Consider the following 14075-nt stretch of genomic DNA (forward strand, 5'->3'; position numbering starts at 1 on the left):
GATATCTGATGCACATTGAGACAGGAATTTGTCCTTTAAAATCACCCTTCCCTCGTAAGAGTCTAAGTCCAGATTGGTAAACTTTTGGAGTGCCTCTTTTAGCCTCTCCAGAAAGGCATGGGGTTCTCATTGGGCTCCTGAGTTATTGCTGAGACCCGGGCATAGCTAATTACTTTTTGTTGGGCTGCTTTCAGTCCTGCCTGCACACAGATTAGAAAATTATCTCTTTCCCAGATGTGCTCAGGGTCATTATAATTCCAATTAGGATCGGAGGAGGGGACTGCAGTTTCCCCTACTGGGTATCTATCACTGGACATGTGGAGCCCTGTTGCATACCTCCAGGCTTCATTTAAGACCCTGGTATGTTCAGGATCAGATAAAGTTTGACTAAATATGACCATGATGTCTTTCCACATCAAGTCAAAGGCCAAGGCAATATGTTGGAATGTATCTATATATTTGCCTGGGTCATCTGTATAACTTCCCAGGTCTTGTTTGATCTGCCTTAGTTCTAAGAGGGAGAAGGGCTTATGGACCCGGATTGGTCGGAATTCTCCTCCAGTTTCAACTAAGAGACATGCTAGAGCTGGCTTTTGTGGAGGAGGTGCTCCTGGATATGGGGGCACGTTTGGGTACGAGGAAGGAGCACCAGGCAACTTGGGAGCTGTGGGAGGTGAGCTTTCACGAGGGGGTTCCTTTTCTTGGTTGCCTGTGCCTAACACCATTTGCCTAGTGGGCTCACTTTTAGGGCGTACTACAATCCCATACTTAAGACAGAGTTCTTTCATATCTCTTAGTCAGAAGAAAATTTGGACATAGGGGATCTCTGTCCATTTCCCTTGTCCTTTGCAGAATAATTCTAATTGTGGGATGGTATTGCAATTTAAAGTTCCATCCTCAGGCCAGTGTTCCTCGTCCCCCAGTGGATACTGTGGCCACGCAGTGGCACAAAAGAATTTCAAACGACTTCTCCTTAGAGCTAGAGGATCGAACAGCTTCCAGTTATCAAGGATGCATTTCAAGGGCGTCTGCCGGGAAGTGGATTTGTTATTTCCCATCTGAAAGACAGTCATGACAGGGAGAAAAGAAAAAGACCTCTTTCGATTTCCTTAAGGGTGAGTCTTTCTGAAGTTTATCCTACCCAGAACTGTTGCAACCTGAGAGCCAGGCGTCCCCGGGTCAGGGTGCAGATCCCCAGGCAGACTGAGGCGTGATAGCCTCCTAGAGATCAAATCCCCAGGCAGGTCGAGGCGTGACGGCCTCCCGAGGATTGGGTCCCTGGGCAGGTTGAAGCGTGATGACCTCCTGGGACCCCTGGGACTAGAAGATTCCCCGAACAGGTTGAGGCGTGACAACCTTTCGAAGACCAATCCCTAGGCAGGTCAAGGCGTGATGACCTCCTGGGATCCCCCAGACTGGAGTTTGGGCGTCCCCAAGATCTCCAGTGTGACCAGTATTGGGTAGGATTAGGGGGTTGAATATTATAGAGTATTTCCCTCCCAAGGCCAACTATTTTCTGGTTGTCTCTCCAGAAGATTGTAGAGGCAGCCTTGGGGGTCTGGATGGGGCTCAGGAAAAGAGCATGAAACAGGAGGGAAGGGGGCAGAGCATAACCTTTGAAAGAATGACATAGCACAAGGGTATAACGTAAACCAATTAAAATCAATTGGGTCCAAGATGACAAGTCAAATTCAAGTAAACCTTAATCCCCAATCTATAAGCCAACAGACACATCCAGAGGTGGCAGGACAGCTCCAAGGCACAAGGTCAGAAGAGGGAGGAGTGGGTGGTTCCCCAATGGCTGGGATGATCTTCTCACTCATTAGCATATTAATTCCATCCCCTCACAAAACCTAGCCAGGCCTAATACCATGGCTGCAGCCCTTGCCCTGATGGTTCACACCTTCCATTTTATTTAGAAGATAGCAAGAGGGAGAGGGAGAGGGAGAGAGAGAGAGAGAGAGAGATAAAGAAAAGAGCACACACACGCTGGAGAGAGAGTTCGAGAGAAAGCGCTTTGGTTCCTCCTTTTATATGTTTTTTTCCTCCACCTGGGCCTGCCCTATGCAAATTGGGCTTAGCCAGGAGTGCTGTTTGTTCTGTTTGTCCTGCCTGAAGTCTTCACTCTGGTCCTCGGACCTTCGTTGTCTTTAGCCACCGCCATTTTGGACTCCTTTTCCCTATTCTACCTACCTAACATTACGACCAGTGCATTTTCTTGGCAAAACTCTTATTAGTCTTTGCCCTGCTTCATTCCGTATTCCAAGGCTGCGACGGGCCCGGCCGAGAGGAGCTACCCCACGTCCGAGGTCAGGGGCAGAAGCCGGGAGGACCCCACGCTTGAAGGGCGGAGGCCAAGAGGAGCTACCCCACGTCTGAGGTCAGGGGGTGGTGGCCGAGAGGAGATACCCAGTGTCCAAGGTCAGGGGCGGCGACAAGAGGAGTTACCCCGCGTCCGAGGTCAGGGGCGGTGGCCAGGAGGAGCTACCCCACCCCCCTAAGCCCGAGGCCAGGGGCAGCGGCCGGGAGGACCAACCCCACGCCGTGGCTGAGTGGGCACAGGAGGGCCTAGAGGAGCTATACCACGTTGAAGGTCAGGAAGGGCGGCGGTGAGGAGATACCCCTTGTCCATGGTAAGGAGCATTGGTTGCGCTTTGCTGGAGCAGCCATGAAGAGATACCCCACGCCCAAGGTAAGAGAAACCCAAGTAACACAGTAGGTGTTGCAAGAGGGCATCAGAGGGCAGAAACCATACTCACAGAAAACTAGTCAATCTGGTCACACTAGGACCACAGCCTTGTCTAACTCAATGAAACTAAGCCATGCCCGTGGGGCAACCCAAGATGGGCGGGTCATGGTGAAGAGATCTGACAGAATGTGGTCCACTGGAGAAGGGAATAGCAAATCACTTCAGTATTCTTGCCTTGAGAACCCCATGAACAGTGTGAAAAGGCAAAATGATAGGATACTGAAAGAGGAACTCCCCAGGTCAGTAGGTGCCCAATATGCTACTGGAGATTAGTGGAGAAATAACTCCAGAAAGAGTGAGGGGATGGAGCCAAAGCAACAAGAATACCCAGCTGTGGATATGACTGGTGATAGAAGCAAGGTCCGATGCTGTAAAGAGCAATATTGCATAGGAACCTGGAATGTCAGGTCCATGAATCAAGGCAAATTGGAAGTGGTCAAACAAGAGATGGCAAGAGTGAATGTCGACATTCTAGGAATCAGCGAACTGAAATGGACTGGAATGGGTGAATTTAACTCAGATGACCATTATATCTACTACTGCGGGCAGGAATCCCTCAGAAGAAATGGACTAGCCATCATGGTCAACAAAAGAGTCCGAATTGCAGTACTTGGATGCAATCTCAAAAACGACAGAATGATCTCTGTTCGTTTCCATGGCAAACCATTCAATATCACAGTAATCCAAGTCTATGCCCCAATCAGTAACGCTGAAGAAGCTGAACGGTTCTATGAAGACCTACAAGACCTTTTAGAACTAACACCCAAAAAAGATGTCTTTTTCATTATAGGGGACTGGAAGGCAAAAGTAGGAAGTCAAGAAACACCTGAAGTAACAGGCAAATTTGGCCTGAGCCACCAGGGAAGCCCTTAGTTGGGCAAAATATTAATATCATTCTGTTATAAAGTAAACAGTATGATTGAGCACCTGGTTTTGCCATCTATAAAGAGGCCATAAATATGTTCAGCAGTTTATTAATTACAATGTAAATATTTTAAGCCTTAATGAAGACTTTAACAGGATGTAGGACTTTAACATGAAAGAACTAAGCTTGATTACAATAAATGGCTTATCCAAGGTCACACATACATTTACATTGAATCCTATCTCTTTGAGCTACTGGAAAACAGAAAACCAGTGGGTAGTTGTGCTACAGAAAGGGTACTACTCTTCTAGCCAGGGATCATTTGTTCTCTGACCTTGTGATGAATCTCTGCATGTGAGTTATGTTATTTTTAAAATGGAGGATGATATTGACAATATTAATAATAACTCCCTTAATGTTAATGTTAAGGTTAATAGTGGTTCACTCCCTCACTCAATTTTCTCATAAGGAAGTTCATGCAAGCACCATTAAAACACAACACCCTGTAAATAAATTGTCTACCTACACAGTAATTGACTAAATACTGAACATCCACACTGTGGATGTTATGTTATGCAGATATGGAAAAGCATGAGTTACATCTCACTGTGCTGTCCAGTGTGGTTCAGTCCAGTTCAGTTCAGTCGCTCGGTCGTGTCTGACTCTGCAGCCCAATGGACTGCAGCACGCCAGGCTTCCCTGTCCATCACCACCTCCCAGAGCTTACTCAGATTCATGTGCATCCAGTTGGTGATGCCATCCAACCATCTCATCCTCTGTCGTCCCCTTCTCTTCCTGCCTTCAATCTTTCCCAGCATCAGGGTCTTTTCCAATGAGTCAGTTCTTCACATCAGGTGGCCAAAGTATTGGAGCTTCAGTATCAGTCCTTCCAATGAATATTCGGGACTGATTTCCTTTAGGATTGACTGCTTTGATCTCCTTGCAGTCCAAGGGACTCTCAAGAGTCTTCTCCAAGACTACAGTTCAAAAGCATCATTCTTCAGAGCTCAACTTTCTTTATAGTCCAACTCACATCCATACATGACTACTGGAAAAACCATAGCTTTGACTAGACAGATCTTCATCAACAAAGTAATGTCTCTGCTTTTTAATATGCTGTCTACGTTGGTCATAGCTTTTCTTTCAAGGAATAAGTGTCCAGTATGGTTGCATCAGCCAAATGTGGTTATTAAGCACTGGAAATGCAGCCAGTTCACACTGAGCTTTCACACATTGTCTGTAAGTGTAAAATACACACTGGACTTCAAAGGTTTAATAAGTAAAATAAAATAATGTAAAATAGAATAATGTAAAATAGTTTTTATATTTATTTTGATATTATTTTGGGTTAAATAAGCATATTTTTACAAATTTATTTTACCTGTTTCTTTACCTTTTTAAGTGTGAATACCTGAAGTTTTGGGGATTCACTGGTGGCTCAGATGGTAAAGAGTCTGCCTGCAATGCAAGAGACAAGAGTTTGATCCCTAAGTCAGGAAGATCCCCTGGAGAAGGAAATGGCAACCCACTCCAGTACTCTTCCCTGGAAAATCTCATGGACAGAGGAGCCTGGCAGGCTCCAGTCCATGGGGTCGCAGAGTCGGACACGACTGAGCGACTTAACTTTCACTTTCTTTCACTAGAAGTTTTAAAATTACATATATGGTATGCTGCTGCTGCTACTGCTGCTAAGTCGCTTCAGTCGTGTCCGACTCTGTGCGACCCCATAGACTATGTATAAAATAGATAACTAATGAGAACTGACTATATAGCATAGGGAATCCTATTCAGTGCTCTGTCACCACAGAGCAGTTCTCTAAATGGGAAAGAAGTCTAATAAAGAGGGGAATATATGTATATGTAAAGGTGATTCACTTTTCTGTACAGCAGAAACTAACACAACACGATAAAGCAACTATATTCCAAAGAAACAAATAGATAAAATCACATATACATGGCTGACGTTTCATTTGTATTGGACAATCAGTGCTGGCTTACAGTTCAGTTTAGTTCAGTTCAGTTGCTCAGTCGTGTCCAATTCTTTGCGACCCCATGAACCACAGCACGCCAGGCCACCCTGTCCAACACCAACTCCCGGAGCCCACCCAAACTCATGTCCATTGAGTCGGTAATGCCATCCAGCCATCTCATCCTCTGTTGATCCCTTCTCCTCCTGCCCCCAGTCTTTCCCAGCATCAGGGTCTTTTCCAGTGAGTCAGCTCTTCGCATCAGGTGGCCAAAGTATTGGAGTTTCAGCTTCAGCATCAGTCCTTCCAATGAACACCCAGGACTGATCTCCTTTAGGATGGACTGGTTGGATCTCCTTGCAGTCCAAGGGACTCTCAAGAGTCTTCTCCAACACCACAGTTCAAAAGCATCAATTCTTTGGCACTCTGCTTTCTTTATAGTCCAACTCTCACATCCATACATGACCACAGGAAAAACCATAGCCTTGACTAGACGGACCTTTGTTGACAAAGTAATGTCTCTGCTTTTTAATATGCTGTTTAGGTTGGTCATAACTTTCCTTCCAAGGAGTAAGCATCTTTTAATTTCATGGCTGCAATCACCATCTGCAGTGATTTTGGAGCCCACCAAAATAAAGTCTGTCACTGTTTCCACTGTTTCCCCATCTTTTTGCCATGAGGTGATGGTACCAGGGTTTGGGTGGACTCCGGGAGTTGGTGATGGACAGGGAGGCCTGGCGTGCTGAGGTTCATGGGGTCGCAAAGAGTCGGACATGACTGAGCGACTGAAATGAACTGAACTGAACTGAACTGATGGGACCAGATGCCATGATCTTCATTTTCTGAATGTTGAGCTTTAAGCCAACTTTTTCACTCTCCTCTTTCACTTTCATCAAGAGGCTTTTTAGTTCCTCTTCACTTTCTGCCATAAGGGTGGTGTCATCTGCATATCTGAGGTTATTGATATTTCTCCCAGCAATCTTGATTCCAGCTTGTGTTTCTTCCAGTCCAGTGTTTCTCATGATGTACTCTGCATAGAAGTTAAATAAGCAGGGTGACAATATACAGCCTTGACGTACTCCTTTTCCTATTTGGAACCAGTCTGTTGTTCCATGTCCAGTTCTAACGGTTGCTTCCTGACCTGCATACAAATTTCTCAAGAGGCAGATCAGGTGGTCTGGTATTCCCATCTCTTTCAGAATTTCCCACAGTTTATTGTGATCCACACAGTCAAAGGCTTTGGCATAGTCAATAATGCAGAAATAGATGTTTTTCTGGAACTCGCTTGCTTTTTCGATGATCCAGTGGATGTTAGGCATTTGATCTCTGGTTCCTCTACCTTTTCTAAAACCAGCTTGAACATCTGGGAATTTACAGTTCATGTATTGCTGAAGCCTGGCTTGGAGAATTTTGAGTATTACTTTACTAGCGTGTGAGATGAGTGCAATTGTGTGGTAGTTTGAGCATTCTTTGGCATTGCCTTTCTTTGGGATTGAAATGAAAACTGATCTTTTCCAGTCTTGTGGCCATTACTGAGTTTTCCAAATTTGCTGACATATTGAGTGCAGCACTTTCACAACATCATCTTTTAGGATTTGAAATAGCTCAACTGGAATTCCATCACCTCCACTAGCTTTGTTCGTAGTGGTGCTTTCTAAGGCCCACTTGACTTAACATTCCAGGATGTCTGGCTCTAGGTGAGTGATTACACCGTCGTGATTAACTGGGTTGTGAAGGTCTTTTTTGTACAGTTCTTCTGTGTATTCTTGCCACCTCTTCTTAATATCTTCTGCTTCTGTTATAATATTTCCTCTTATATTTTAAGAGGAAAAAATATCAGAGTTTTATTTTTATATTTATACACATATATATACAAATGTATGTGTATGTTCAAATACATACCTACCACTGTTGTTGTTCAGTTGCTAAGTCATGTCTGACTTTTTGTGACCCTATGGACTGAAGCATGCCAGGCTTCCCTGTCCTTCACTATCTCCAGGAGATTGCTCAAATTCATGTCCATTGAGTCACTGATGCTGTCTAATCACCTCATCCTCTGCCACCCTCTTCTCCTTTTGCCTTCAGTCTTTCCCATCATCAGTGTCTTTTCCAATGAGTCGCCTCTTCCCATCCAGTGGCCAAAGTATTGGAGCTTCAGCTTCAGCATCAGTCCTTCCTTCTAATGAATATTCAGGGTTGATTTCCTTTAGAATTGACTGGTTTGATCTCTTTGCTGTGTCCAAGGGACTCTCAAGAGTCTTCTCCAGCACCACAGTTTGAAAGCATCAATTCTTCAGTGCTCAATCTTCTTTATGGTCCAACTTCAACATGACTACTGGAAAAACCATAGCTTTGACTATATAGACCCTTGTCAGCAAAGTGGTGTCTTTACTTTTTAAGGCACTCTCTAGGTTTGTCATAGCTCTCCTTCCAAGGAGCAAGCATCTTTTAATTTCACGGCTGCAGTCATCATCCACGGTGATACATATTATGAACCCATAAATATATATGCACACTAAGACTCTATTTTAAAAAATCCCTATATATGTTATGTGTGTGAGTGAGTGTGGTTGTGGGATATGTGTGTTTGTATAGGTATAGAAAAAAGTATGGAAGGATACACACCAAACCACTAACTCTGGTAGGGGTTTGGGAAGGGAGGGTGTATACATTGTAGAGCAGGGAAAATCACTGTTTTATTCGATCTATTTCAAGGAACTTGTATTGTTTTTGTAGATGAGGAAGAAATTAAAATAAAGTATATCTAAAGGAATATTTGGTTCCAAATAGGAAAAGGAGTACGTCAAGGCTGTATATTGTCACCCTGCTTATTTAACTTATATGCAGAGTACATCATGAGAAACGCTGGGCTGGAAGAAGCACAAGCTGGAATCAGGATTGCCGGGAGAAATATCAATAACCTCAGCTATGCAGATGACACCACCCTTATGGCAGAAAGTGAAGAGGAACTAAAAAGCCTCTTGATGAAAGTGAAAGAGGAGAGTGGAAAAGTTGGCTTAAAGTTTAACATTCAGAAAACGAAGATCATGGCATCTGGTCCCATCACTTCATGGCAAATAGATGGGGAAAAAGTGAAACAGTGACAGACTTTATTTTGGTGGGCTCCAAAATCACTGCAGATGGTGATTGCAGCCATGAAATTAAAAGATGCTTACTCCTTGGAAGGAAAGTTATGACCAACCTAAACAGCATATTAAAAAGCAGAGACATTACTTTGTCAACAAAGGTCCGTCTAGTCAAGGCTATGGTTTTTCCTGTGGTCATGTATGGATGTGAGAGTTGGACTATAAAGAAAGCAGAGTGCCAAAGAATTGATGCTTTTGAACTGTGGTGTTGGAGAAGACTCTTGAAAGTTCCTTGGACTGCAAGGAGATCTAACCAGTCCATCCTAAAGGAGATCAGTCCTGGGTGTTCATTGGAAGGACTGATGCTGAAGCTGAAACTCCAATACTTTGGCCACCTGATGCGAAGAGTTGACTGAGTGATTGGAGAAGACCCTGATGCTGGGAGGGATTGGGGGCAGGAGGAGAAGGGGACAACAGAGGATGAGATAGTTGGATGGCATCACCGACTCAATGGACATGAGTTTGGGTAAACTCCGGGAGTTGGTGATGCACAGGGAGGCCTTGCGTCATGCGATTCATGGGGTCACAAAGAGTCGGACACAACTGAGCGACTGAACTGAATTGAACTGAAAAAGGAATATTTATTAAGCTTGTTAATGCCTGTGCTAGCCTTTGGGCATAAAAAGATGAAGACAATGAGTTTAAGAAGAGCTCCTGATCTAGGGGAAGAGACAGAAAATCAACCAACAATGTTAGGGACTGACAAAGGCATGAACAGGCAAATCCCAAAGTTTAGGGAGAGGTTTTTTTTGTTTTTGCTTTCTGTTCACATTAGTTCACCAACCAGGGATTCACCCTGGGCCCATGGTAATGAAAGCGCTGAGCCCTAACCACTGGGCATGCTCAGTTGATCAGTCATGTCTAACTCCTTTGTAACCCCACGGACTTGTAGCCCGCCAGGCTCCTCTGCCCATGGGAGTCTTCAGGCAAGAATACTGGAGTGGGTTGCCATTTCCTACTCCAAAGGATCTTCCCGATCCAGGGATCAAAGCTGTATCTCCTGAGCCTCCAGCACTGGAAAGTGGATACCTTTCCACACTGAACCACCTGGGAAGCCCCCCTAACCACTGGACTGCCAGGGAATTTCCAGGGAGAGGTTTCTATTTTATTTTCAGGAAGTAGTCAAGGGATGTGTACAGTGAATGTTTCCTAGAGGAGCTGATTGAGTTGGAGCTGAATCTTGCATGACGTTCAGTTTCCCAGATGGAGATGAACTTAAAGGGTATTTAATTAATTTTTAAAATTTATTTGACTGTACTGGGTCTTAGTTGCTGCAGGGAGGATCTTTTAATTGTGCTATGTGGGACCTGGTTCCCTGACCAGGGATCGAAACAGGGCCCCTTGCATTGGGAGTGTGGAATCTTAGCCACTGAACCACCAGGGAAGTCCCCTAAAGGATATATAATAAAGGAGGATTAAATTCTGAAAGACAAGGATACAAGAAAGAGCCAGAGGCCTTTGGAAACTACCAGATTATGTGAAGAAGTTGAGGTAAATGAAACTGAACAGGTAGGCATAGTTCATGTTTAGAAGGGCCTCATGGAAGAATTTTCACTCGTAGTAAAGGCTTTGAACTTCTTTCATAGAAAGGACATGACTAGATTTGTATTGTAGAAAGATCATTCTAGCTGATGAGTGTATAGAACATAGAAGATACTGGGGTAGCAATGGCTTCTTCACTCAAACAACTTACAGTTTGGGAATTCTCTGGTGGTCCAGTGGTGACTTGGCACATTCATTGCTGTGGCCTGTGTTCAAGCCCTGTTCAGGGAATTAAGATCCTCCAAGCCATGTAGTGCATCCAAAAGAAAAAAAAAAGCTTACAGTTTACTTTGGAAAAGAGACTAATGATAACCAGCATTTATCACATGCTGACTTTGCCAGGCACTGTTCTAAGTACTTCACAATATTAACTTTTATTTTTTATAACTTACCCTATGGCAGGTGCTGGACTGGATGAAGCACAATCTGGAATCAAGATTGCCAGGAGAAATATCAATAACCTTAGATATGCAGATGACACCATCCTTATGACAGAAAGTGAAGAACTAAAGAGCCTCTTGATGAAAGGGAAAGAGGAGAATGAAAAAATCTGCTTAAAGCTCAACATTCAGAAAACTAAGATCGTGGCATCTGGTCCCATCACTTCATGGCGAATAGATGGGGAAACAGTGGAAACAGTGACAGACTTTATTTTCTGGGGCTCCAAAATCACTGCAGATGGTGACTGCAGCCATGAAATTTAAATATGCTTCCTCCTTGGAAGAAAAGTTATGACCAACCGAGACAGCTTATTAAAAAGCAGAGACATTACTTTGCTGACGAAGGCCCGTCTAGTCAAAGCTATGGTTTTTCCAGTAGTCATGTATGGATGTGAGAGTTGGACTATAAAGAAAGCTGAGTGCCAAAGAATTGATACTTTTGAACTGTAGTGCTGGAGAAGACTCTCCAGAGTCCCTTGGACTGCAAGAAAATCAAAGCAGTCAATCCTAAAGGAAATCAGTCCTGAATATTCATTGGAAGGACTGATGAAGCTGAAACTCCAATACTTTGGCCACCTGATGTGAAGAACTGACTCATTGGAAAAGACCCTGATGGTGGGAAAGATTGAAGGCGGAAGGAGAAGGGGATGATAGAGGATGAGATGGTTGAATGGCATCACTGACTCAATGGACATGAGTTTGAGTAAACTCTGGGAGGTGGTGATGGACAGGGAGGCCTGGCATGCTGCAGTCCATGGGGTTGTAAAGAGCTAGACACGACTGAGTGACTGAACTGAACTGATGGTAGGTAGTATTTTGATCTCTCCATTTTACAGAGAAGTAAACTGAGAAACTGGAGAAGGCAATGGCACCCCACTCCAGTACTCTTGCCTGGAAAATCCCATGGATGGAGGAGCCTGGTGGGCTGAAGTCCATGGGGTCACTAAAAGTGGGATACGACTGAGCGACTTCACTTTCACTTTTCACTTTCATGCATTGGAGAAGGAAATGGCAACCCACTCCAGTGTTCTTGCCTGGAGAATCCCAGAGACGGGGGAGCCTGGTGGGCTGTCGTCTATGGGTCACACAGAGTCAGACACAACTGAAGTGACTTAGCAGCAGCAGCAGCAAACAGAAACAGAGGACCCAAGTGACTTGCCTGGGGACACCCAGGCAGGCTAAACTTTGGAGATTAACAACTTAATCCTCATATGATATTGTGTCTTAGATTTATAATGGAGTGTGTTCGGTTCTAAGCTACAATAGGTGTCTTAGTATTGATCAGTTAGTTCTGTCTGATGCTTTGTGACCCCATGGACTGTAGCCTGCCAGGCTATTCTGTCCTTGGGATTCTCCAGGCAAGAATACTAGAGTGGTTTGCCATTCCCTTCTCCAGGGGATCTTCCTGACTTAGGGATAGAGAACCTGGGTCTCCTGCATTGCAGGCAGATTCTTTACCATCTGAGCCACCAGGTATCTTGGGGACCATCTAAACGGGGTTGGAAGAATGAGGTGATTCTTTCTATTCCAGAGGAGATGACTTCTAGCCTGAGATCAGAGGCATAGACTAGAGTTCATGGGGAGGGTCAGAATCCTCTAAGGAAAGGGAGCAGATTGTTTAAAGGCCCTGAGCTGGAAGAGAACATGGCTATTGAAAGGAACTGAAAGTCATTCAGCATGGCTGGATCATAGAGTGGTGGGGAGAAAAGGGGCTGGTAAAGTGAGCAGGGACCAGACCAGATGGTTGTCAAATGCTTTTAAAAACTCAAGCTGCATACTGTGCATTTTATATATGTTTTTATTTTTATTTTTTTGGCCATGCTGCATCATGAGGGATCTTAGTTTCCCAACCAGGAATTGAACCGTGCCCTCTTCATTGGAAAAATGGAGTCTTAACTACTGGGCCACTAGGAAAGTCCAGAAAAAAATTTTTGACTGTATCTTAAAAGCAATGAGAAGACATTGAAGTGTTCAACTGAAAGAGTGACTAATTTTTCAGTTTAGATTACCATGGCTATTATGTGGTGAATAGTTGGAGAGAACAAGCCTTCAGGGTTAAGATCAGATAGGATGTTGCTTGTCATCTGGGTGGCCAGATTCAGGGGAATGAAAAGAAACAGGCTGGACAACTGCTTGTTCAAAGTCTATGACTTAAATTGGCATATATTAAAGACAATTTTGGTAAGAATTTTTGGGTAGCATCAGTGCTGAAGCAGTTAGCATACTGTATGAGAATTCTTTGTATGGGAATGATGTGGGGAACACTGGGAGGGAAAAAAAATGAAGATTTTGGAGCTCTATAGTCGTGGGTTTGAATTTTGGTTCTGCCATTTACTAGATCTGTGGGCCTTCATGAGTCACAGGGGCAGATTTTTCTCAAATAAAAAGCTCTACCTTCTCACTCTGGTCTGAGCTACCTCATCTTCATCATTTCCAGTGTTACAGTATTCTGAACTGGTCTCTGTTTCCAGCCTTGCCCTCTTCATTCAGTTACTCAAAGTACCCAAAGTAATACTTTTAAAGCATAGATTATATTCTTCTCTGCTTAAAATCTTTTAATGACTCTCCATTTTACTGTTCATTTATCTTTTTCTGTTTTTTTTTTTTTTTTTTTACTGGATTAAAAAAATTTTTTTTTTGGCCTATGGGATCTTAGTTCTTCAATCAGGGATGGAACCCAAGCCCTTTGCATTGGAAGCACAGAGAATTAACCACTGGACTGCCAGGGAAGTCCCTACTATTTATTTCAGTAGGCTCTTGGACCCTATATCATCTCTACCCCTTCCTCATCTCATGTCCTACTACTCTCCCTACATCTCCTATATCACCCCCCATCCCCCACCTCCTGCTGTGCTCCAACTTCTCTGGCGGTTCAGACTCATGAAGAATTTGCCTGCAATGTTCTCCCTTTTTCTTCAAATACAGAAGTCAGCCTCTAGCCTCAGAGCCTTTGCACTGGCCTCCTCCTGTGCTTGAAATGCTCTTTTTCTAAATTTCCACTGACTGCTCAGGGCTTCCCTGGTGGCTCTGATGGTGAAGTGTCTGCCTGTAATGTGGGAGACCTGGGTTCGATCCCTTGATCCGGAAGATCCCCTGGAGAAGGAAATGGCAACCCACTCCAGTACTCTTGCCTGGAAAATTCCATGGATGGAGGAGCCTGGTAGGCTACAGTGCATTGGGTCGCAAAGAGTCAGAGACAACTGAGCAACTTCACTACTAGATTGCTCCTTGATTAAAATATCATCCTTAGTGAAGCTTTCCCTAAATACCCCATTTAAAGTAATACAAAGGGCAATGGAGAAAAGAAGGGAGATGAGTATGGGGGGTATTATCTCAATTCTTTTATTTATCTTGATTACTGTAGCT

This window comes from Bos mutus, chromosome 17 (genome assembly GCF_027580195.1).
Source record: "Bos mutus isolate GX-2022 chromosome 17, NWIPB_WYAK_1.1, whole genome shotgun sequence".
In the NCBI taxonomy this organism is placed as follows: domain Eukaryota; kingdom Metazoa; phylum Chordata; class Mammalia; order Artiodactyla; family Bovidae; genus Bos; species Bos mutus.